Here is a 22,941-nt window from a genome sequence, read left to right on the forward strand (position 1 = left end):
ATTTTTCAAACGGGAGGAACTTTTTAACTATACTGGGAAACAAGTGATGTTCAAATGTGATAACTATCTACAAATTACAACAAGGTATGAGTATCTGAGGTTCCCGACATGTTTTACAGTCACACTTCCAGCAGGTAGACATCGCTTGGGGCAGGTGAATTCAGAAAACTGTGAGTAAAGTTATGCAAATATGTCACCGACAAAACAGATATGGGTTAGGAAATACGTCAGGCGATTGAAGGGGAGATCTGTGAAACAAGTTTAAAACTTTGATGGGGCAACCGAGGATAAGTTATGGCCAAAGGGTATTGGCAACGAAAAACGGATGTTTAGATTTTGAAAGAGGCACTGCTATTCAGGAGGTAAGGAGGAACGTTGAATGAAGGTTACTTGTAATAATCAACTACATCAACCCAAGTTCTTGGACATTTCTCTCCTCACACCAGACATACTTTAGACTTCAACAAATGAATGCATCGAGTGGGCAAAAACAAATCTGACAAGTAGAGACACTAGGAATATCACAGATCCTGAAACCATATTTTTAGGTACATGGCAATGCATTCAAATGGCAGGCACACAACCATGTCATATAACTTAACTACTCAACTCATAGGCCATGAAGTGTATCCCCCTCACATTGTATCGAACATAGGCCTGGGCAGAAACTATATTTAGGGGTGTATTCTTGCGCAATTTCATGTTATGTTTGTTATGTTAAATTCTGGGAATTACTCTATTATGCCACGTTGTATAAACATGTGCCATTTGGCGCACAAATGTAAGGCAAGCACATGGGAACAATCCATATTACAAGAACGTGAGTGGCTGCTGTTTGCAGCGCTCATATATTTTTAAGCTATTTTTTAGTGTCAAAGGTGACCCTGCCTCAATGTATTTCACACTAAAACAAACCACCAAATCTCCATTTTGCATTTTACTAATTAAGTGTAATTTTGTGTACTTTTCCAAAATTTTGCAAAATTGCGCAAATTCAAAATAAGCCCATTTCACACACCCTTAACATTGGAAGACCGCTTCATTAACCTGCAGACTGGCCTCACAGAAGTTAAAACCATGCACACGCAAGGGTGAGAAGACAACTGCAGGAACTTTTGAGGTTGCTGTCATGGGCAGTCTGATTTTTAGCCAAGGGGATTTCGTTTCTGTCTGTTATTATGAAACCCTGGTGTTTTCACTAGTGACTGCTAATGGTGTTTTCATAAATGTCTTGGTAATCATCACCATCACATTGATATGGCGCTGCAGCCCCTAGGCAAGCAAGAGCTTAGTGCAGAGGTACGGCTTGTAAAAATGCAATCTATGGGAAAAAGTTGCTTTTTCAAATCTTTTATAAATGCTAAATGATCATTCGTGAATTGCATCTACTCTGCCAGCTCATCCTACTGGGTGGAAACATATGTAGGGAAAAAATCTCCCTCCTCATCTCACTTTTAGAAGGAATGTCTTGCACAGCTCTTAATGTGGAGTTTTGAATCCCGGCAGCTTTCCATTATTTCTTCTAGAAGTACCGCCAGGAGAGATTTGCAACAATCTATTTTGCCACAATAATTGTTCTACCAATATTTCTACAGCTCTCAGTGTCTAAAATAGGCTGGATTTGTCACCACAGTTTTAGGTGATCATTTGAGGAAGTCCCCACTGAGTTGACATAGACACCCAGAGACATAAAAACTATTTCCATAGAATTTCTTAAGTATTCAACTAACTTGGGCTGGTTTGAGAGCACAGCCGTCTCACGACCTATTTATTGCTATCAATTCTTTAAAAGATACATGGAGTGTGTTTGACTCCAACCAGAAAATAATTGATTTTACTTCATAAAATTGACAGCTTGGTGCATCATTCTGCCCATGTTGCAATGAATTATTTCCTCATGCCAAGTTCTGATCTGTTAAGAATATTTGATGTCTTTCTTCAATCACACGGAATGTCACACCAGGGAATTTGGCGATTTAACCCATCTAAAAGGTACAGTGAACTATGACACATTAAATCTGTTATTTCATCAATGAACTGTTTATAGACAGAAATCTTCTTGTTTCGCTATTTCACTGCAGAAGGCTTTTTCAATATATTAACCAGGACTCAAAATGAAAGTGAACTATTGCCTTCACCAGTGTTTATTTTTTTTCCAGAGTCTGACTCAATCGTCCAGTGATCACTTTAGAAAATATTTATTAATTTTACTCTGATCTTACTGTAAATCACATGAGCGGAAAGATGAAATAATGTGGTCCTATTTAAAGAATTCAAACTACGATATTTGGGCAAAGTATGACATAAGGGCATCTTGAGAAGATGAAATTGAAAAATGGTTAGGAACTACTGGTATATTTGGTTATTAGATTAATGACAAGCGTAACTGGACAAACTCATCCAGTTGGAGCAAAGGGTAAAATTTAGTAGGTGACCTCATTAAACTTAATGCTAACATGGTTCACCCAAGTGAGTAGCGCCTGCATGAAGACACTTCTATTTCACATATGGGAGGAGTTATTATTCAATGGACGACGGAAATTAGGAATTAGCATGATATCAAATTTAGCCAGTATTTTCCCTGGATTTGAAAAATCAACAGTTAGAATTTACTCTCTCTAGGCAGGCATTATAAAGGTTGATTAAAATGACAGGACATTGTATTTGGTCGCTTCTGCCTCATAAGAGCCTAAGAAGGACCATCACAGATCTTAATATTTTTATTTGGTCCTGCATTTTTGAGCAACTATGAATGATAAGATACATTCAGTTACAAAAAATGTAATTAGGATCATGTCCCTCTCATGGGACACCGTGGGAAACTCATTTACGTTCAAATGCAACGTATTGTGCTCTTTGAAAATTTAATACATTTCATTTTTGAAGCATCATAACTGAAATGACTGCTCATTCCAAGTGTGAGATAATATGAATGCTAGGACATTGATCAACTACAGTAATAGTTCTATTTGTGTTGAAAAAGAGAAAAGAGGGCTTTGTTCATAGCTCTATGGGAAATTAACTGTAAGTGTTTGTTGTGGCACCCAATAAGGAATGTGTTTTACAAAGTGCCAGGCTCACTGTTGCGCTGTAAGTGCTCAACTTTGCATTATGAAAGAATTATAATTACGCTGGTGGTCCCATAGCCACTTATTGTGATTACGCCCTACGTAAAGTGATATAATTGTGAATGTGCCTCGAGTTTAGCCAAGGAATCCTAAACAACCAGGTGTTTTTGGAGGGTAACAGCAACCACGGTTACCAAACGAGCAGGGTGTCACAAAGATGTTATTTGTCTCTTAGTGGCTCTCTTTATTTAAGACAGAGGATACAGGTTATACTATATATAGTAAAATATACTCAGAGAAACGAGGTCTCTATCCTTCCTGCTACCTTTGTGTACTAACGAATGAGGGGAAATCCTGTAGCAGATATCGCAGGTCCTCTAGTCAGACACCTCTTGTTACACTTGCAAGTAGACCGGTTTACATCTATTGGAATTCTGTCCATTTACCACTAGCAATGGACGGCACCATAGCACCTGCTGAATACGACCCCAATAAGGAAGAAGCCTTAATACTAGGAGTCCTGAGTGCCTGCTTGAAGAGGCAAAAAGCTTTACGTGTCTGACCAGCAGGATACAGTTTAAAGCTGAGGGAGGATGTCAATGAGTAGATATGATTATCTGAGATCTGTGGCAATTAAGCAACTCTTTAAGGATCTTCTGAATCTGTCGTAGTTTTCAGTTTCAGTTGGTGAGCAAGGAAATTCCACAGAGGAGCAAGAAATATACAGCAATCAACCACCATATCCCCGTACCTGAATGGTTGAGGCAGCAACATACTCTGGTTGTCAGGCCCGAGGCTACTGGGCAGAGAGTGATGGGCAAACAAGTTAGTTTTGTGCCCTGCCAGGAGGTGCCTTATGCAAGAGGCGAAAGACTTCAAGCACACTCATCATTTAACTGGGAGCCAATGGAGGGATTTAAGGACTAGTCTTATGTATTATGATGTCGTGCTGTTTCCAGTCAAACTGCAAGCTAGCTGCATAGTTCTGAACTCTATGTACTCTGCAGTGTGTGGTAGTGTTTGGCTATTTATATAGCACAAGGTAACAAATATCCCCCAATGCAACAGCGCTAATTCTATTAACCTCAGATAATGGATAGAATCTATGGATACACAGGCATTAGAACTTGTGAACCTGTGACCTAGTTAATTATTGTTCGCTTCGGCTCATGACTTGGCTTACTGAGCTATTTTTCGTGTATTATATATGCCCTGTCATGAGGTGTATGCCTGGATAAGTCCACCCCAAACCTCTAAACTAGAACTCTTCACTACATAGAAGTTCAAACTTGTCTTCAATCGAACCCAACACAGAACAAAGCTGTTATTCACAGAATGTCATATACAACTAATTAATGAGCAAAGCATGTTTATGGTCATCCTCAAGCAAAGGCAAGACCAGACCTCCGAAGACATCTGGGACCCTTAACCGTTAGGTAAATAAGAGAAGATATTGCTCTCAATATGTTGCTTACACAAGCAGGTCTCTGAAAATGTATAATACAAAGCTTAAACGTGGCTGGTCATCGGTCAAAGACTAACATACCCGATTAGCTTGATTTTATCAAGGGCTACGACATTGTCCAGTTTCAAGAAACCTGGGACACTTTGTCCTTATAAGTTGAAGGCGATCAGTAAGTAAGTAAAAATGTATAAAGCGCTCGATTGCCGAGGTGTCTTAGCGCTAAGATAGCAGAGATATAGGAAAGCCCAGGAAGAGGAGGTAGTTACTTAGCAGGGAAGAGCCAGGTTTTAAAACAGGCTCGAAAATGTGTGTGGACCGATAGGGATCTGATAATAGGTGGCAACTCGTTTCATAATTTGGAAGCTAAATATGAGAGACTTCTGCCACCCCATTTTGTCTTCTTGACTCTTGGGACCTTAGCCAGTGCTTGGTTTGCTGACCTCAGGGAGCGACCCGGAGTGTACCATTGGAATAATTTGAGAAATTCTGTGGTCCTCCACCATGTAAGGTTTTATGAACGAAACAAAGCGCCTTTAATTCAGTTCGGTCCTTGACAGGGAGCCAGTGAAGATTTCTAATGGCCCCAGATATGTGACTATATTTAGGATGGTTCAGTAGAGTCCAGGCAGCTGCGTTCAGTAGGGATTGCAATTTATACAATAGTCTCTTAACCGCCCCAAGATAAAGAGCATTGCAATAATCAATTCGAGACAGAACGAGTGCTATCACCACCGTTTTTCTCAACTCCATCGGGAGAAACGGTAAGATCTTCCGCAAAATTCTTAAGATGAAGTAGCGCGCAGAGTTAACCTGGTTTATCTGTCCAATAAAGCTGAGCTGGGTGTCAAACACCACACCCAGGTTTCTCATTTTGGTCACAGGGAGTGGACAGGCTAATGCCTCTGCCGGCCACCAATCAGGGTTCCAAATGGGGAGGACCAGGGCCAAACTCCATCACCTCCGTCTTCTGAGTATTCAATTTCCAATAATTAAAGGTTCATCCATTGAATAATGTGGGCCAGACAGTGGGGAAACCTGGCTGAGGGCACCTTTCCTGAAGAGGATATGGAAATTATGAATTGTGTGTCATCGGCGTATGACACGAGCAAAGAGCCATGGTGCTTAACCAGTTTCGCCAATGGAGTCACATATATATTAAACAGTGTGGGCGAAAGCGCTGAGCCCTGAGGGACTCCGCACGGTAAGGGACTCCGCACGGAAGGTGGAAGTTGTCTGACCCAACATACTGTGTCACATGCTCTGCAGGGGACCACTGTGGAGATATTGGACGTAAAATAAGTTGTAGATCAAACATGTCCTCCCCCAAAGAATCCATTAAAATGTTGTTATCATCCACCTGTTTTTCTCTCTTCTACCTCTTTGATCTTACCTTCTCCTGATCCAGAACATCCAGATCAGAAGAACAACTTAACTCGATATCTCCACTACTTGACGTCTCGTCACAAGCCATCGCTTTGTGACCCCTCTTTCTACTCCTTATAGTCTTTTCTTCCAAATCCAATTGATTTGATACTTTTTTCCTCTTTTCCGGACTGTCTAGTCCAAACAAAATATGAGTCTTATCCCTTTTATCCAAGTGTTTCCTTCTTTGCGTCCCTCCTTAGACACCTACTTTTACCTCAGTTTCCTCAATGGACCAAACCCATTTTTGCTACAAATCATTTTTGGTTTTTCCTCTAGATGACTGTATCTTTTCCACACAATCATCAAATCTTTTCCACAATTCTGATGACAAAGAAGAGAATGCTCTCTCAACACAGGCTTGAACCTTCTCATCTATTCTCTGACTTACTACAGAGAATGCAGTTTTTACCTAAATCTACCTTCCAATAAAATATACTGCCGACTAACCTTCACAAGCAATCAATATTCCACTCAATATCCATCCGTGTTCAGTTTGTCAAAATCTCTGCCCGTATGAAACGGTCTTTCCTCTAAATACAATCTCAACTTCCCAAAATGCCCCTTCTAAATACTAGTTTAACTATACCAGTTCCCAGTTCAAAATGGCTGCTGCATGCATGCCCGTCACGCTGCTGTACGGCAGCCTTAAAATGACACATCACCCTCTACATGCTTACGCACAGGCATGACATGTTGCGGCACCTCATGAGCTGCCACACACTTGCTCTAAGAGCCCGATAAGCTACTAAACTTACTGACCGCTCCCGAGCTCCAGAATGACGTCACATGTGCACCAGTCATGCGATGCTTTTGAAAGAAAACTTGCAAAATACCAACTGTAGGTTTCCCATAACTTACTTCAGACGGCCTACGGCCCTAAATATTAACTCACCTCTCAACAAAGTTGTTAACAACTTCACTTCAATATAAAGTTTCTGTGATATTCCAAATTATGGAAAATCTTTACTCACTCAAAATGAAGAATCCCCCAGCTGTCAAAATAAAGAAGCCCTGTAGGAAGGTGGAATCTGACTGCATGGTTACCCCCCCCCCCCCTTTTTCCTGGTGTTTTGCTGGTTTTCGACTTAGTCTGACTGGGATCCTGCTAATCAGGACCCCAGTCTATCTGCTTTCTCCCTAAATTGGTATTGCATGTACTTTAGGTACACTCCAGATTGGATTCTGGGGTACCCTTATCAGTCCCTAGTATATGGTATAGTATGTACCCAGGGCATAGGTACCCCAGAGGCCTCCCAGGGGCTGCAGCATGTATTGTGCCCCCCCTGAGAGACCATTCAAAATGACACCACAGGTCTGCTACAGCAGCCTGTGTAAGGTGGTGCATGAACCCCTTACTTAGATATAGGTTCACTATATCTATCCTATATCACTGCACATATAATCCTATCAGTCACCCCTATGGCAGGCCCTATCAATCCAGAAGGCAGGGTGCTGGGTTTTATGTGAGAGGGTGCACCTACATGCAGCCTTCGGAACCTATTTTCCGGGGTTGTTTTTGATGCAGCCAACCATATATACTTAAATGCATTATAACCTTGCGGTAAATGCTAACTTTAAAACGGCTGCATGGAAACATGTCGTGTTTGGTGTCAAACACCTTGGAATCATACCTCCCGGCCAGTAACTGACGGGGGAGGTATGATTCCACCCTCCTAGAGGGAGAAATATGACAACACCGGTACCAGCTTTCTCGACCTGGGCATCACAAACGGATGCTGCCAGCCACAGACACGGGTCTTCCCTCCTGCTGCTGGACGGAACTCGAGCAGAGGAAGGCCTGACAATAGGCTTCCTGTCACAAGGAGGTGTGACCACCTCCCAGACAGGCTTTAGTGTATTGGGGCTGGGTGGGTGCACTCCGAGAGTGCTTTGATGTCTGCACTGGGGGCACATTTGGTGTCCCCGTGCATAGTCCAGCTCAAACTGGTTGCAGGAGCCATTTGCTCCTGCCCTGGAGTGAAACTGAACAAAGGACATGGGTGTAGCCACACCTCTGTCCTGACCCTCCCATAGGTGGGTCCCCAGAGTTTATCCCACCCCTTCCTTGGGTATAAAGTAGGAACCTCTGATTACAGGACTTTAGATTTTACCTGGACTAAACTCTGCTACAGAAACCAAGTACTTCGACGATCTGCAAGACGCTGGATGACTGAAGAATCTCCCTTGGAGTAAGGGAGTTACTACCCTGCAAGGCAGGCACCTAAAACGCATCTGACAGACTTGCATCTCCCGAGCTCCAGATTTCTGCAACACAGGAGGTGGGTTCCCAAGGCCTCTGAGGTTGATCTGTGCTCTCAGCAATTCTGAGGCCCGTATCCCTCGTGGGGACCGTGCAACCCGAACCCCTGTGCACCACGTACATTTGCAGCAGCATATGCTTTTGGTGCCCCCTGAGGCTGTGCTTTGGGCTACTTGTAGTCCTGACCCGAGCAGTATTTCCACTGAAGATGTCCGGCCTACACTCCACGAGTGTTCTGTGGGCTGGTATTTAGTGATTCAGCTTGAGGTCCCTTCGCGATCCCTGGTCCATCGACCTGTGGGTGCCTGTGAAGGTAACTTCGACTTTCCGTGGGCCTTCCTGATTGCTCTAGACGTACCCTGACTCTCCATAGCTTGGAGAGTCCCCAGGACCTTGCTGGTCCTCACCGAAGCATCTTTCCTCTGACCGCCTGGGTTGCAGTTGCCAAGGCTTGTTGGAGTTCAATCCGGACACTGACCCCCCAGCACTCGACATCCTTTGTGGGACAGCTCACCTCCGGACTTTGGTCGTCGTCTCCTGATCAATGTGGCTGCAGAGTCAAGCTTCACCTCTTCTCAGCTGAAACACCCGACATCGGTTGGCATTCGTCTATCATGCCCCTGGTCACTGTGAAAAGAGCCAGACTCTGTCACCTCTGCTTTCAGGTTCTTCTCAGCTCCGATCCAGGCTTGGATCACACCGGACACTTTTCATCTTCCCGGCAGCAGCACTTTTCAGCATCACGCTATTGAAAACTACGAAGGTTTCCGACATCACTTGATCCCCTCTGGGATAGGTAGCCCAGGTATCTCGGTACTCTCAAGGGTGCTGGCCTTAGAACCTTCTAGGCTTAGCTGGGTTTGCTTAAAGTCCTCTCCGAAGTGTCCCTAATCTTTAAAATTCCAACTGCGACTTTCCGATAGAGTTATACGGAACTCGTGTCTGTGTTCTCACACTGCACCCGTCCTCCGTGGGTCCCCTGAGTCACTACCTTGGGTGGTTCCTTGGGGTGCCAGCAATACTACGTGCTCTAAGCACTGTGTCTGGTCAAGTCGTGGTTGTTATACCACTTTCTTAGTATATAGTTTGGTCTCCCCCTGGAGCCCACTGTGTATTGTGCTATTTACTGTCATTCTAGTGATTTAATATTGTATATTTTGTTCTCTAATCTCATAAAGAGGTTAGTAGAGAGTGTTTAGTAATAAATACATATATTTTATACATTCCTTGTGTGGTTCTCCTTTCATTTGGTCATTCAGGAGGTTATATACTGATAAAACAAGCTGCTTTACATTCCTTCGAGACTTAGCCTGAAGGCTGCTCTCCATATCTATCACTAGGATAGCTTTCAATAAAGGTTGTCTTTAACCTAATCATCAATAAGGGTCGTTTGGACTGGTACAAGGTGCCCACTTTAATTAGTGGTCAGCATATACCAGGCCAACTTCTCAAAACTGATACCAAATGAACTGCTATAGATGGCGAACTTCATCCAAAGTAATCCTTCCAAACACACAACAACTTTTACTTTACTGCTTTAATCTGACAAAAACAATCTGCAAACATTCATAAATACTCAGACTCGGGCATTGTATTTATCTCCGCTTGACCAGCAAGAAAGAAGGGAGATGTCTGAGTGTTCTGAGTTTTTATGCACATTTGGACTGTTACGGTTTGGGTTCTAATTCTGTATTCTGATTTGTTTGCTGCTGTATTTGGGCAGCAATAAAGAGGATATGCATAATAATAGCACCCATGCCTTCGCATAAAATAACTTATAATAGTCGCATTCTGACATTTTAAATCGGCGACTGGGGGCGTCACAAGTTGTCGACTATGAAGAAATTAGAAACTGGCTTTTATACAGGGATTACAGAATCCCGTGTATTATAAGAAAAAGTGTACTACCGGTCTTTAGACCGTTTCTAAGCCCTCTCAAGTTTTACAGATAAGAGAATAGAGCATGTGACTGTGCAGTCATCTGCAGAGTTTCACTCAGCTCAATGTTTTTAGGAAATTTGGCATTTCATTCCAGATTTTGAGGTCCACAAGAGATACCATAAAATCCGTTCTGGATTTTTCCTTTAGGCGTTAGGACTGAAATAGGCATGTCCAGTACTTGTGTACCAATTACAGGATGGGCTTCAAGTCCTGACCAACATGAGAGAGGAGGCAGCAGATTAAATTAGTGCCGGACAAATCATGGAGAAACAAGTGGAGCATCTTCAAACAACAGCACCTATATGGCGTTTCCACCTGTAGAACTAAATTTAAAAAAGACATGCAATTAAGAACGATTACTATCCAAACAATATAAATGCTCTTATATGTTTACAAAATGATTACTGTCCACCTTGAATGTTTAAAGAAATAAAGTTCATGTTGAATACCAACTGGCTTCTTATTCTGCAGTCTGCACCATTTACTTTGAAATGCTAAAAATTATTGAATCTCTGGGTACAAAGATTACAAACAAACCACTGCATTGTGCTAATGTACTTTTAAAGCAATTAACACAAGAAAAGGGTTTCATGGTTAGTGTTTTTTGACATTTGCATAAATTTTAAATGTGGAATGTTACTTAAACCCAACTAATGCAATGTACAATTTGTGAGAGTACGTCAACAGTACGTCACGTCGAGACGGGTCCATAGAAGTGCCTTGTGGCTGAGACATAACTGAACTACGCTACACTCCTGGTGAACAGGAATAAAACTGTGAATACTAAGCAAAAGGGGCTGTGCTACAACTATAAGGAGACCTCATGGCAGTGGCGTATGGTAAAATGATAGGCCCTCCCTCCAGAATGTGGTGAGGAGCCCTAGAGCTCCCATGGCACTAAGATATTCATTGATCTAGGACTGAATGGGGGCTCCCTGAACTGAACAGCGGGGGCACCCTGAAGGATTATGGCTCCTCCCGTGCAGGGTTTGCACTACACCCCTGCCTCGGGGTTAAGAAATTAAAGTTGACTAGGTTCAAGAAAGTGAGTTTACTTACACCACTTGTGCCTCACACAGCAATTTTAACCGCTGCATTCAGAAGCCTCCTGGGGTAGGTTGTCCAAAAGTGAAGGTTCTTAACCAGAAAGAAAATGGCTCATTGCTCTTTACAAATGACTCATTGCTTATTACCCCATAACTCAGGAGTGGGTCACTAAGAGGGAACTCAATCCCCTGAACCAGCATGAGATAACACGCTCTACATATTGCTCCATTCCATACATTACAGAATTATCTACGACAACTTGGCTTTCTGCAAATTCTTCTAAAGAGAAATATAAACCTGTGTCAGGAGAAATCAAATTCTGGCCTTCCGCATAATCCTGTTTTGCCTGCCTTTGTTCCTTCTCCTGAACACTGTAGCCTTAGTAGGGGGGCGGGGGCTCTTGTAATCCCTTGTCCCCCGTGCCATTTGCTCTTCGCACATGGGTGGACTGTATTCAGACTTACCGATTCACCTGCTCTCGACTTCAATAGCCTCATCTTGGACGGTACAGTCTCAAGCTATTACTGCAATTAATACAGTATTTGTTTTAATATGTTTGCAATTACCAGTGTAACAGATGTAGTTAATATTTATCCACTGCTAGATTCCTTGAGGTAATTCATTTACTGCATGTGAAACAGCAAATTTGGAAACCATGCATGTGAACCTAATGAGAGGGTGTGCAAATCTTTTTTTTTGTAAAAAAGGGAACTTGTTGACGACAATATGATGCGCAAAAAAAGTATGTCGCTAAAACCCATGGAAAGCAGGTTTCCTGCCAAAATTGACTTTTCAGATAAAAATAAAAGAATATACTAGAATAAGAATGTGACTGGGCTCTCCTGTCATGATGCAACTCCCCATGCACTCGGTCAGTCAGGGTTTGGTGAAGTGCAGCTACTAACCCGCGAGGGTCTCAAGGCGCTGGCGGGGAAGGGGTCGGGGCAGCTCCGCACTGCATGTTGAGTGTACTGCATCCAACACAGAGTTTCCTCAATTCCACAAAATGTATTTAAAACAGCCATATTCTCTTTGGTATAGGTCATGAGGAAATAGCTACCTGAAATATGCACGTATTTGCTATAAAAAAAAACAAATATATAACGTATGCAGAGTCAGAATCATAACAATGGTATAACTCAAACTAATGGGGCCACCCACAAAATGTGATGAAGGACCCCCATGTCTCCCACATGTCACAGATATCCATTGGCTTTGGGCTGCTTGGGCCCCCTCCGAAGTGGTCAGGGCATTTTGAATGGTTTGGGTCACCCTTAATGGTCGGGAGCCCCCATCACCGCAGGGGGTGCAGGAAACTGCGTCATGTCCCTGCATCATACCTTCATTTTTTTCACAGGTTGTACAATGTGACCCTCAAAATAGGAATGTTTTGAATAGCTCAGAACCGCCACCATAGAGCCCTACCCCTCATCATTTCCAGCTCATGAGACACCACATCATTTTTTTTAAAATACCAGATTATCAAGTATTACACGCTACAACTTTATATTGGTAAACAATTTGAAAAGCCATCAGGGAAAAAAAAAAGTTTCATTGATTAGGAAAGTCTTGATCTAACGACTTTCTAGCTGCATGCAAAAGTCTACAGTAAATATAAGAATGTTTCATGTGCTAGCAATTTGTGTGTTTAAGGGTTCTTGTCTGTGTACGAGTACCAGAGAGCCACAAACCACTCAAACTTAGTTGCAAGGTACGTTTTTTTAGCTTACAGAGTACCTACAATGACGGAGAGCCCTCAATAAGGACTGTGTTATGTGTACATACAGTGTAACACTTATAAAACACAGTAGGCAGATCACTGGTTCTGTATTCACGAGGGGTGAAGCATTTGTAAGCACATTGACTTGGTTTTGCAGATTGCGTCCAAAAAACAGTTTGACCTTCGGATACAGGCAAAAGGAGAGTTGCAGGTAGAAGAGCCTCTGGGTAAAGTACCAGAACTTATGAACATGTTTTTTCCAAAAGGGTAACCATCTTGCTATGTGCATCTGCGACAGGAAGAGTTCCTGAGGCTGGGGAAGGCCCTCAGTTGAAAACTTCCTGCAGCCAGCTGAGCCAGGACCAGGGGAGTCAGAAGGTGTGGTAGTGTAAGAGCAAAGGCAGATCTGGAAAGTTAAACCGGCAAAAAGCGAGGCTACACAAACAAAAACAAGATTTAACAAAGCCAATAGTTTTAGCTTATATATAGAAAAAATGTTTTCTCTAACTCCACTAACATACGTCCACACAAATTCTCTTTCCAGCGTATGCTGATGGGGTATAAAAATACTCTTACTAGCCTGCAAGCGTGACAGAGCAAAGGTGTAACTACAAGTAGTCTCAAAGCAGTGTGGAACAGACAAAATAGTGGGAGGTTAATCTTAGGACTGAAGGTCCTACAACGTCACTTCCTGATAAGCTCAACAGCAGGATTAGTGTCTTCAGTATGAGGCATGCATGACCGGGAGAAAGTTAGACAAAAGAATTAACGTCACACGAGCACAGATCGGATACTTGACAAGCACCTTCATTTATTTAGTCTCCTTGAAAAAGCCGGCTTGGGAATTACATTCCTTGTTTATCCCCCAACCTGACTGTAGCTTTGAGGTAGGAATTGGCAAGTGAGACTAACAGCGTAGGACGCTCCCTTCCTTAAACTCAATTCTCAATCAGAAATCAAGGATACATATCTTGGTATACCTGGGACTTAAGAAGGGATCGAATGGAACCGGTAGTTCTTTTGAAAAGGGCTGTGTTTCTTCTGTTTTTCAAATAGATTTGTGTTTATTAACTTGCAAGTGTTTGATGAGTTACTGTTTAGTAGTTGTGGGGACTTAGTGCTAAATCGTAGGCCATCTTGAAGTGAAGTTATTACAAAAGCAAGGTGGTTATTAATATGCTACTGAAATGTAGACAATTAAAAAGTGTAAAAATAAAGTTCTTGCTTTTCTTAAACATTTCAAAAGAAGAAGCATGTGTTGAGGCAGGTGTATGTAGGTATTAAGTGGAATATATGGTTTATGGTGACAGGGGTTTAAGAGAGATTCGATGTAATAAGCATGGTGCATAAAGTGTATCGATTGTGGTGGGTGGTGTAGAGTGATGATGGCATCTATGGTGTAGATGCTTGTGTGAATTATGGTACTGTAGTGTATAAGTATTGGGGTATGATGTATTACTTGTAGGTGGTGTAGGGTATAGGTGGTGTCTGGTTGAGGATATAGTATTTGGGGCCAAAAGGATGTAGTATGTAAGTGGAAGCATGCAGCAAAGAGGAGAGGATGCATGCTGTGTAGGTGATAATATATCCCAGTGGTCTTTAGTGTGGATGGTGTAAGTGTTGTTGTGGGAGGTTTGTGTGGTGGTGTAGGGTATACGATGTTGATTGTGGTTTTGATTATACGATGGCATATAGGTCATAGGAGGTGGTGTAGAGTTTAAGTATAGAGTTTAAATGGTTGTGCTTGGATAGACAATGATGATGTATGTACTTTAGAACTGTGTAGGTTATGGATTACTGTAGGTGGGATTTTTGGGTGCGAGTTGTAACTTATGGAGTAGGTGTTGTAGGGTATGGGTGGTCTTGTAGGTCGTTTTTAAAGTCATAGTTGGAAGTGTAGGGTACAACTAGTGGTATAGGTAGAGGTGAAGGGTATAGATTATTTGGAGGTGTACATTCTGGTTTAGGTGTGATGTATATTATGTAAGTGGTGTATTTAGTTTGGCTGATTATGTTGGCTATTATAACATAGGTGATGGCATTAGGGAGTTGTAAGATGTAAGCGGTGGTATAGAATTTATGATGTAACATAGGTGGTATCAGTGCTTAATTTGGAAAACAAATAAATTTAGGTACCTACATTTTTCTTAGGAGCACAGAGCCTACTGCCACTGCTGGACTACCCAGTTTCACCTCTACCACATCACTATGTCAATGTCAGTGATTTTGATTTTGATTTTTTGATTTGATGCGGTAATTGTAAAGCGCAACTGTCACTCCGTAAGGAGTATCCTGGTGCTGGAGTACCGGTGATAAAGAAAACCACATGAAGAAAAATATTAAATCAAAGCTAAACAAAATTCATCAGAGGCACAGAAAACCCAGGTTTTTAAGGCTTTCCTGAATAAAAGTTCAGTATTGTATGACCTAAGATGAGCAGAAAGCATATTCCAGGCTTTGGCACCCAGATAAGCTACTGTCTTACCACCTTTCAATTTATACCTAAAATTAGGCAGTTTAAGCAGATTTGCTGAAGAAGACCTAAATGGTCTTGTGGTTGTATATGGGACAAAGCGTGCCGCCAGGTATTTAGGCCCCACATTAAGTTTAGCTCTAAAGGTGATCAAGAGAATCTTAAAAAGAATTCTCTTATGCACCGGGAGCCAATGAAGACTATTCAAGGCAGCAGAGGCTGAGGATCTTCTTGGGAGTTTGAGCACTAAACGTGCTGCCGCATGTTGCACCACCTGTAGTTTCCTTAAAATATCTTTGTTAACTCCTGCAAGGAGACCCTTACAGTAGTCTATGCGTGAGATTATCAGAGCCACAGCCACGGATTTCCTTGCTGCCAAGGGGAGAAATTAAAAGAATTTCTTTAAAGATTGAATCAAGCTAAAACACATTCCTGCCACTGCTTTGGCATGAGGTAAGAAGGAGAGGGAGGTATCAAATTGTACTCCCAAATTTCTAGCAACATTCACCACATCAGGCGGGGGCGTTGCTCCTTCAGGCCACCATTTGGAGGGTTGGAAGAGGACGTCATTCCCTATCGGGAGAATTTCTGTTTTATCTGTATTGCATTTTAGCTGATTATTACTCATCCATTGAAGAACGGCGGTCATACAGCTTTTAAAATTAGTCTCTGCCTCCAAGGAGCCATTCTCTATAGAGAGGATCATCTGGGTATCATCTGCATATGATGTGACCTCTATCCCAAATGAACCGATCAAAGAGATAAGAGGGGTCATATATACATTAAACAACAAAGGGCTTAGAGAAGACCCTTGAGGGACTCCTGCTGTAATGTTACCGTTCTGAAGAAAGGAACTTACCCATGGTGACTGCTTGGCTCCGGTTAGCGAGGAACGACTTGATCCGTTTCAATACTGTGCCGGAAATGCCGTTGCATTCGAGACGTTTCAGGAAAATATCATGAGAGATGGTGTTGAATGCAGCCGACAAGTCCAAAAGAATCAGGACCGCTTTCTTACCTTTATCGGTGATCATTTTAAGAGTATCAGATATTTCCAAAAGGGCCGATTCCGTAGAGTGTTTAATGCGGAAGCCGGATTGAAGCGGGTGGAGAATTTGTTGCTCTTCAAGAAACTTAGTTAGTTCTTTATGAACAAATGTCTCCGTTATTTTTCCTAACAAAGGAAGAAGAGAAATGGACGAAGGTTTGAGAAGATCCTAGTGGTGCACTAGGGATTCTTTTTTTGTCAAAAAGGAAAAAATAGCAAGGGCACATCATCTTTTTCAGGGTGATGCTGCCAATCAAAAATATGGGGTCACCCAATTCCATCAATGGTACTGTCTACTGACTTCAATGTGAATTAGCATCCAGTACTGTGCTGGCTCTACATATTATTATTACTGGCATATGTGACTGTACATATAAATGAATTTAAATAGCTAATGACAAGCACTCTGCCTCTGTACATCAACTGCATTTGTTTCATCCACCTTTTCTCAAACCATCCACATACCCCTCCACTAAAGTGATACAAACCCACACTGTGTTTAAAAAGACATGCACCTTTGCCAAGGCTGAGTCTGCACCTGGGCGTATCAGACTGAGGGCCTTTTCTCAGCAGGAGTTGGGCACCCAATGGGTAAAGACGTGCTAGCATGCAGCCACGGTCTGAGATTTTATAATATGCATGTGGCGTCCCAAGCTGATTCCCACCCGCATTTGCAATGGGATAAAAGCAGATGAAAGTGACAGGTGGGCTGTAGGGAAATGCAGCCTGCCCAGCAAATATATATGTTTTAATGGATCAGAGAGTCCAGGCCCAGGAGCCTTGAAAGAGATTGAAAGAGCGCCAGTCATTTATAATAAATGTCGGTGAGGCTCATCGGTGTAAATTAACCACTGGTTGTCATAGGTGGAAGATGAAGGAGTGGTGTAGGTGCAGGTGGTGGTTTAGGGCAGAGAAGGGGTGCATGGGTAGGAGATGAGATATGTTGCACTGTAGGTGGTAGCGCAGTTTGTAGGTACATTGTGTCACAAGCATATAGTGGTGGTAGTGTTCGTGGCTGAGATGTAGGTGGGGTGTGCATTACACTGAGAGGTAGGGGCATGGGTATGACTGTGAGAAATTGTGTGTGATGTCTTTGTTGAAGTAGGGTGTGGGTACACTGTAAGGTGTTGTTGATGGTACACCCCAAACCAGCTCCACATCTTGGTCAATCAGATGGGGCCACCACCATTGACCTTTCCAATAAAGGTCAGTGCTTATACCAATATACACTGCACCTTCATGCACTGCAAAATGAGAAAATGTGATATTCTCCGTCTCTTTGCCCAATCGCTAGGCCTATTATCAGTTCAAAAGTAACAGATCCCTATATGGACCAATTACAGGACTGTCTTGATTATATATTGTTTCAAACCACATCCATCTGAATGATGTGCTATTGGCTACACAAAAATGTGTCATGTGTCAAGGATGTATTTATCTTCTATGAACACAAAGCAGTAGTACAAACCACCTGGTATCAGAGCTGCACTAATGCACAGTTAGTTTCACAAATAACTGGTGAACATGACTATGTCACACATACAGAAAATTACACTCTACCATGAAATCAGCTTTTTGCCAGCCTGCCTATATGGCTATTTGACTCAAGTGGGATATGTGCATGTTGAAACAATATGCAATATAGCGGAACAGTGACTTTTTGTCATTTACTTAAACCTAAATAACCCTCAATAATTTGCGTATGTTACATACTATTGTAAAACAGACAGTTGAACACTAAAATGCGTAATTTTAAATAGATAGTAGCCAGTCCAGATCTACCAATGGGATTCATAGCTAGAACCTAAGACAAGTGTCATCAAGCCACCAACCCACATAGCACTGCGCCTCCTTCCCACAACAGCTGCCGGGGAAGATGACTGAGTTCAGATAATGAACTACATTGTTCACCTTGTTCAAAGAATGTGCCTGAACTGGAAGACATGCTGCTGGAAATATCAGCTTTGAAAATCGTTCCCTTTCCTGTGCAGAAGACTACATATGTAAATAAAAATGGTTTTAATCTGTGCTGCTACAATACCCTGAATTAAATGAGTCCCCGAAAACATCCCTTTCCGTTTGTTCATTTTACATATATAAAGTGGTCGAAGTCAGTGAAAATTAAGGGGTTCGTTGGATCAGATTTGAAATAGATGCCGTGTCATTCTGTATGATTTACAATGCTTTTTCTTTTAAAATGTTTCAAGTTGGATTTACAATGTTACTTGTATTATAATGTTTTAAATAACATTGAATGTAGTTGTTTATAAGATACCAAGCACATTTTTAAAGAAAAATATATTGTTTAAACAGGTTTTATCATTTCCATCTATTTAACCACTGTTAAAATGAATATGAGGTCAGTGTACCTTCCTAAAGGGAGATCAAACTACTAACACAAAGGAAGTAGGAAAAAGTTTTTAAAAAGTTACATTACTTTTCCAAACAGGAACTCATTTGAAGGTTCTAAGAGCACAGATCTATTTACTGTAAATATGAGATCAGATTAGCTAATAGCTTTTACCACCTATGAAAACTCTAATTTCATAAATTTAAATTGAAGATAAAAAAAACATTCTATGTCAATCAAATGATACTTTTTTAAATTAAGAGGGTATTAAGCAACAGACAGGATAGATTGTCTGAAGAAACAGATGTGAAAAGTTAATGTAGGACTTGAGTACCGACCTCTCTTGTTAATTGTGGTTAGCCAATTAACATACAATATGGCATTAAGGCATACAAATCCATACTTCTCCTCACATTTGTAACCAGCTGGATTAATGTCTGCATTGACACCTCAATATGAATGTACGTCTTCCTGTTCCAAGGTCAAGGAGTTACGTTTAACAACTCATATTCCAGTTACATGGCGTCCAGAAGTGCATCACTTATGTTTTGAATGTAGTATGTTAGTACTCCAGTAGTCTATTAGAATTCTGTGGGATTCTTGCTGCTACCCAGTTCAGTAAATATGCGCATGCAGGCATCACATGCATGCCACCTGCCCCAGCTCACCACACGCTCGGGAGAGTGAAGGGTCTCAGTTATGGGGGATTGAGCATATTATGCCAGATAATGGCAGGGCCACATAATTTATATTTTTCTGGTACACTCGTTATTTTTGCATCTGGATCATTATAATTCAGTTACGACTAGTCCACTGGAATTTTCACAAAGGGTACACATAGTGTCCTTATGTGGTAAAAAACAATGGGTGACTGTGCACTGCAGCATTTGTATCAGATGTAAAGCATGGAATTTGTTTCTCAAATACGTACGATCTTTGGTACAGATTCTTGCAATTTTAAGTAAGGCCATGTTTAACAAAGTCATAATTCTCTTAACAACACAGATCACGCTCGTATAATAAACAGTAAGGTTGTCCGTATTCTGATTGGCACTCGAACCACTTACGTTGTTCTCAGAAGGAAGACAGAGGAGACACCTTAAAGTGCTTTGTTTGGCACTGAGAGCTGACCCTTTTCACCTATTCCTTGCTCTGAATTACACTGCTATCCACGAAGGCCTAAAAAATCCCCTGTATGACCTCCACCTACTCATGTGGATACAAGTCTCCCTGCCCCATAAACAGCTCATCCTTCTGACCCGGGCCACACTTCCCCGGAGCGGATGTCACGTGACTCTCGGTTGGCAGGAATGAAAAACGTCTTAAGACGGTCACGTGGACATGCGGATGGCAGGTAATTGTACTTACCTACCTCAGTCCTACGTACATTAATGAATAAGACCGCATGGTTTGCAGCAAGCAAGAGGTTAACAAACAATCTGCACTGGGCCCTTACAGCGTCTCGTGATCTATTACACATACACTCGGTGACTCGGAGCCGGCCTTTGTAAACTACCGCCCTGGGCGGAGAGAAATGTGGCACCCTTGCTGAAGCTTAGTGAATTAAATGAGACAGCAGGGGGCCTTTTGATTTCACTGGTCAGGCCCTGGCAGAGGTGTGACTGGTCCCTGAGCAAAAACATCTCCGGACCTCCCCCAGCGCCCCTAAATCACCGATAGCTAAGCTGCCTCGCGCTGATGATGACTTTGTCGGTGTGTCTCAGCAGGGAGGTGAGACGGTGAAGAGCTGGTAAGGGGGGTTCTGGGATGGTAAAACAGGGCCCTCTGTGTGATAATGAGGGATTAGAACTACTTTAAACCGGCGAATCAGACAGAAACGAGCACACATGGACAAGGCTGAAGCACGATGACGGGGTGCTGCTTTTGGCATTAACTTAATGCACAGAGCTCCGCGCGCCCCTCCATATTGGCGGCCTGGGCCCGGATCGCCCATGCTAAATGCCGTTCCTGCGATGCACTACTGTTCAATGAGGGTTTTCCCATTACTACTGTGTGACACTGCGCTTTATCAAACTGCACCATGACATGCTACATTCTTTTCATCAACACACTTAGGATCTAGTGGGATCTGTCAGAGCCAAGAAGTACTGTTCCCTTCAAGATGTATAATTCACACTGGCATACGACTGACTCAGTCTGTGTGAGAGGAAAATAAGAGGGCGAGTGTTCTATGGAAACCTGTACGGGGAGATCTTGTCTTGAGGGATATCTCCCCCTCACAGGTCCTGAGGGATATCTCCCCCTCACAGGTTTCCATGGAACACTCGCCCTCTTATTTTCCTCTCACACAGACTGAGCCAGTTATATTCTAGTGTGAATTATAATGCTAGATTCTTTCACGCTGCGTTGCTCTTGGGCTGCAGCCATTATGCACTGATATAATATATTGTCCTGTGTGACAATGCACTGCAAACCACAATATTTACTGTAAGTGTTGCTATACTGTACCACAATGGATGGGCACACTCTGCATGATTTACATCTGCCCTGTAGCGGCGTACTCCGTTACGGTTGACGTACACCTATCCCTCTAACAGCTTCATACCTGTGATAAACTACACCGCAGTAACTACTGTGTATCACAGAGCACCATCCACGCCGCACTGTGCCCGCAACAACACAGAAACTGGGTAAAACAAAACGACTTGCTGTTTTACACACACATTTCAGTCAGTAAAAGTACAGTGGCAAAGATAACTTTATAATTCGAGCATTGCTATTGGCTTTCACTGTAGAAGTACCGCGGCATCACATAGGGAAAACTTCTGTGCACATCTGCACCGCATCCTTTCCCAGAAAACCCCTCACTCCAAAGCGCATCGAGAAGCGTGTGGGCAAGGCGGCAGGAATGTTAGTAAACAAGCGCCTTCGGGCATGTTTCTAGCTCCCGATTCAAGTGCCTGCTGATCAAACGGAAAAGCTTCCCTCCTCCCCCCGGCAACAGACACAGAAGGAGACACTCGACCACAGGGAGACGCGCGGATCTTCCACAGACTGGAAGCCGCGCCGCCTTCCTCGGGCCGGAGGACAACACAGACCCCTCCATCCCCAGATCACCTTCTGCCGCCGGCCGCCTCCTCTCAGGGCGCCGCAGGCGGCGCGTGCACGGGTCCCCCGGGACTGCACGTTCAGCCGGGGCCTCTCCTCGCCCTGCAGTGGCCGAGGAGGTTGTAGCTTCTCCGGCTTTGAGATAACCCGGGCCTCGGCTCCCGTTACTTGTTGCTCAGCAGCGGCGACACCATCCGCTGCCGCACCGGGAGGAGCTTGAGAGCGTCATTGAGACGTCAGGCAGGGGGCGGTCGCGGCCCCCTTGTGTGCATCCTAGAAGCCCCCCCTGATTTGGGAAGCTCCTGGTCAGGCTTTCTTTGGCTAGAAAGCGTACTCTTACAAGAAAGCACCAAGTGTGTGTTAATCGTGGTATCTTGGTGCGCACATACCAACTTTCCTTAGTGATGGAGGGTTCAGCTTATTGTTCCTTAGAATGTTAATCATTTTCAACGTCTTTCCTCCTACATATTCCTCGCAGCAAAGCAAATGCATTCGGCAATCGTTTGGTTTACTTGTGCGGGCAAAACTTAACCAAGCATTGACATTTTTTCAGTTAAAATAGTCATCATGCGTTAAATTGTAAAAAAAAAAAGACTTGAACAGAGTTGTGTCTCAAAAAATAACTTCTTTAAGCATTCCGCTCTCACAGTTCCTTCCTGTTTACAACTCACGGCTCACTACGACTGCCAGACTGCAAAATCAAACAAGAAGTCACTGACCGGTGGCTAACTGTGGTACAACACAACTTCTCCAAGCGTCAGTCCATCAGAAAATCGTCAAACAATCATATGTACAGTCCGCTAGCAGTGTGCATCCCAGCTGGATTCTGAGCAATATACAGCAGGCAGTAAGTACAGTGGTGTTTATTTTGCTTACAGACACTATACCGCATGCAAGCCAGGCTGACCAATCAGATATTGCAAGACACACACTCTATGATATATATAGGAGCTCTGCGCCAATGGCGTAACAAAACCCGAGCCCCCCTCAAGTTATAGTGAAGGGCCCAGAGCTGACACAACATGAACGGCTTCTCTTAAAGGGGCGTGGCCTAAAAAGATTAACTAGGAATCCT

General features: G+C 42.9%; 1 protein-coding gene across 1 annotated transcript in view; it reads right to left on the bottom strand.

The window, feature by feature from the left end:
• Positions 1 to 22,104, bottom strand: part of MPDZ (multiple PDZ domain crumbs cell polarity complex component) — a 798,673-nt gene extending 776,569 nt beyond the window's left edge. The window contains exon 1 of the mRNA XM_085633687.1: positions 21,876 to 22,104. The gene's annotated coding sequence lies outside the window, so the exon portion shown is untranslated. The remainder of the gene's footprint in view (positions 1 to 21,875) is intronic.
• Positions 22,105 to 22,941: the final 837 nt, after the last annotated feature.

Source organism: Triturus cristatus, chromosome 2_1 (assembly GCF_964204655.1).
Source record: "Triturus cristatus chromosome 2_1, aTriCri1.1, whole genome shotgun sequence".
NCBI lineage: Eukaryota > Metazoa > Chordata > Amphibia > Caudata > Salamandridae > Triturus > Triturus cristatus.